Here is a 4,246-nt window from a genome sequence, read left to right as displayed (position 1 = left end):
GAAGACTTATTTACCATTGAAACTACATTGGCTTAGAACAAAAAGAACTATTACTTCCAAAGAAACTAGAATATGCGTCCAAAGAAATAACAATTCGGGACAACACCAAGCCGCCAAATTTAATTTTCAATATTGGCCATGCTTCCTACTGATGCTTGTCATGCTTCCTTGTGATGATAGTCTTGCTTCTTTCTAATGGTGGGCGTGTTTCCATCCATCATCACGTAAGCGACATCAACAAGGATTGGCATGAATGGAGCGAGGCTGCAACAATGGTGCACCATTAGCCAAGGTCCTCATTGACAACAAAGTAGTTCAGTCGAGAATGTGAGGCATGGTTTCATGTAGCCAGCAACGCGATCTCCCGCCGCTTGATGATCCTCCCTGATGCATGTTGAGAATCCATGCTAGGATGGCATCACGCCCAACTAACGAGGGGCCGACGTGCCGAGGTGGTGGGCCATGGAGTTTTATCATGTGGAAGTTGGCAGCACCACACCATCTACTATGGTGACGCAAGTGCGGGGACCTTGTCCCTTGCACCATCGCAATATGGACAGACGTGTTGCTTCTGACAAACTTCTTTGCTTCCTGCAATCCAAGTACATAATCATGCGACAGAGCTAGCAAAATCTGATGAACAAATCCAAGATAAATGGATAAGAATTGTACATACTACTACTATAATGCTTCAACAATGGAAATATCCCTACGGAAATTGATGCATTATGGAAGCAAATATTTTTGAAATGGGAAGCATAGAAATTTGCATTTAGAAACAATGCTATCTCAAATGAATCATCTCAGAAGAGGTGAGGGCCAATTTCATACAAATTGGCGATAGCCATGTCATTGCAAAGAAGGGACATCGATGGCAGCCACCGGCAACAGCAACCCACCATCTGTGCATCGTTGTTGAGGGTCTGAGTGGACGACTAAGTCGACCATAACGCTGCAGGGAGATTGGGAAGTGGGAAAAAAATCGCACCCAGATCAGCGAGCTACTCACCAATAAGGCCATCATGGCCGCCTGGAGGGAGGCCGCTGGTGTCCTGGTCCACCACAATGGGCAGGACGGTGTACTATGACCACAGGAGAATCGGGAGAGCTCCTTCTTCCACACCTGCTGCCTCGTGCTCAAGAGTGGGCTGCTCGCCTACACTGTAAGAAGAAGCCCAAGGATGAAGCGAAGATGGGCTCGTCGGTGATAGGCTACTCCCCTGGGTGCGCCCTGTTGCCTTGTCGTCTCCTTGCTTCTTGTCTGGTCTCTTCCCGAAGCTTCTAGGGTATCTTATGTCCAGAAAAAAACCCGTCAAAATATTTCATAGAGTTTAGACTCCATTTGGTACAGATTTTCTGGAAAACCAAAAACAAGCAGAAAACAACAACTCGCACTAGGCACCGGGTTAATAACTTAGTTCCCAGAAATGATATAAAATTGTACAAAAAGTATCTACTATTGGTAATATAATAGCATGAAACAATAAAAAAATATAGATACGTTGGAGATGTATCAGACCGCAAGCTTTTCTGGATGATGCCTTCAGTCACTGCTTTGGCGAATGGAGCGTTCTCTGGAAACTCAAACTTTAGCTGTAGACCTCATACACATGCATGTTACAACATTTAGAGCATGAAGATAAAAAGATGTGGTATGGCACAGTTGCAAAAGAGATTCATTTCATGCCTGACCTGTAATGACCGTACAACTTCAAGAAGCATATGTTTGTTCCCCTCTGCATTGTACTCCTTCACTTGGTTTCTATGGGGGATTGATGTCTACTACGCAACCTTCTTCTTGTAGACTCGCATGGGCCTCCAAACGCAGAGTTTTGTAGGACAGTAGCAAATTTCCCACAAGTGGATGACCTAAGGTTTATCAATCCATGGAAGGCGTAGGATGAAGATGGTCTCTCTCAAACAACCTTGCAACCAAATAAAAAACAGTCTCTTGTGTCCCCAACACACCCAATACAATTGTAAATTGTATAGGTGCACTAGTTCGGCGAAGAGATAGTGATACAAGTGTGATATGGATAGTAGATATAGGTTTTTGTAATCTGAAAATATAAAAACAGCAAGGTAACTAGTAACAAAAGTGAGCGTAAACAGTATTGCAATGCTTGAAAACAGGGCGATAATGATAACATAATTAAATCATATGGCAATCCCTCAACGTGCAACAAAGAATCACTCCAAAGTTTCTATCGGAGAATGTAGGATAAAAACGTGCATCAACCCTATGCATAGATTACCCCAATGTCACCTCAGGAATCCATGAGGAGTGCCAAAACATACATCAAGTAAATCAATAGAACATCCCATTATCACCACAAATATCCCATCGCAAGACATACATCAAGTGTTCCCAAATCCAATACTCAATCCAACATAATGAAACCTCAAAGAGCAAGACTCAATTCATCACAAGAAGGTAGAGGGGGAGAAACACCTATGATCGAACTATAGTAACAAAGCTCGCGGTACATCAAGATCGTGCCAAATGAAGAACACGAGAGAGAGAGACAGAGAGAGAGAGACAGACAGAGAGAGAGAGAGAGATCAAACACATAGCTACTGGTACATACCCTCAACCCCGAGTGTGAACTACTCCCTCCTCATCATGGTGGCCGTCGGGATGATGAAGATGGACTCCCTTGAAAAGACTTGGCCTTAGTACGTGCCCTCCATCCCTTTCATTCTCCACGAGCAGAAACCCCATCCCGACCTCAGTAGAAACCCCAGCGGTGGCGGCGAATGATCGGGGACCCGGCAGCGTTCCGATCGTAGTGTTGCTGGTGGTGGACGGGAGTAGGATGAACCAGCGACCCGGGGGGGTGGTTTGAGGCAGTGATGGAGGGCCCCCGACGACGGCGCGAGGGCGAGGCGGCGCTGACATACAGTACGTGCCTTCACATTAAACTTCAATTTTGGTCAAATCATTGTACTACTAGATGGATTTGGACATTTGGGACGAATTATGTCAATGTGATACATTGAGTCGACAGAATTAGGGCCGCATTATGGTAGGGTGTGGGTTGTGTCCAGCAAAAAGTATGAATTTTCTATGTGCTCTGTTTTGCAGCGGCTCATAGTGATTTCTTCACTGTGGAGATCATCCGGGGAGGATTTTTCTCTGGAAGTGGGCAGAATATGTCCTACTTGGATGGCAAAAAAATCTGCTTTGACTACTGTCACTTAGAGTTTGTGTACTATAAAATGTTTGAAGCTTTAATCGAGGACATTGGTTATGAGAAGGAAGGCATAATTGATATGTACTGGTTGCCCCCTGGCTGTCAACTTAATGAAGATGGTGCAAGGCATTTGTCCAATGATGCAGACATAGATCTGATGTATCTACAGGTCAATCAAGGGCATAGATTTCATATGATTTACCTTGATCATTTGGATGGCCACATTTCAGGAGGTGGATCAGCATGGGGTGATGTTGCGGCTAATCCAATATGTCATTTGCATGTTGTTTTTAGTCCCAACAAGAAGCTAAGCAATGCAGATTAGAGCATGGTATCTTCTAGTGTTGTCGAGGAAAGCAATGAAATTCAGAGCAATGAACATGTGCATGTCAGGTTGAGACCTAGAGGACATAAGTTAGAAGATGAGCCAGAAGAATATAGTGGTAGTGATTCAAACAGTGATTACATACCAGAAATTGTTGACAGTGACTATGACTTGGAGGATGGGGATGATGATTTGGCACAGGAGCAGCTGCACCCTTTGCAGGACAAGTAAGGGAAGAAACTGATTGAAGAGTGCAACTCTGAACATGATACATTGGATGCTCTAGATTCATATTCAGATGAGATAAAATTCAATTTCAAGTCTTTCACACCAGCAAACATGCATGACCCCAAGTTCCATGCTGGGTAGTTGTTCTCATCAGTTGAGCTCTTGAGGAAGGCTATTAGAGAGTACAGTTGCAAGGAAAGGGTGAACATTACATTTCCAAAGAATGATAAAGGGAGGCTTGGTGCAAAGTGTGATAAGGGATGCCCCTGGTACCTATATGCATCTTGGGACAATAGGACAAATGCAATCATGGTCAAGACATTCAATGGAGAGCACAATTGCAAGAAGAAGTGGCAAGTTACAGCATTTACTGCCAGGTACATTGCTCAAAACTACGTCGACAAAATCAGGGCATGCGAGAAGATGACGTTGAAGGGCTTAGCAGGATTTGTGCAAGAAGATTGGAATATGACTATTAAAAGGGGCAAGTTAGGGAGAG

General features: G+C 44.1%; 1 pseudogene; it reads left to right on the top strand.

The window, feature by feature from the left end:
• The first annotated feature begins 2,853 nt into the window (after positions 1 to 2,853).
• LOC147990884 (uncharacterized) lies at positions 2,854 to 3,750 on the top strand (annotated as a pseudogene).
• The last annotated feature ends 496 nt before the right edge of the window (positions 3,751 to 4,246 follow it).

This window comes from Triticum urartu, chromosome 1A (assembly GCF_056163025.1).
Source record: "Triticum urartu cultivar PI428250 chromosome 1A, HENAU_Tu73, whole genome shotgun sequence".
NCBI lineage: Eukaryota > Viridiplantae > Streptophyta > Magnoliopsida > Poales > Poaceae > Triticum > Triticum urartu.
The sequence above is the reverse complement of the archived record's forward strand: the minus strand, read 5'-3'. Positions and strand labels throughout refer to the sequence as shown.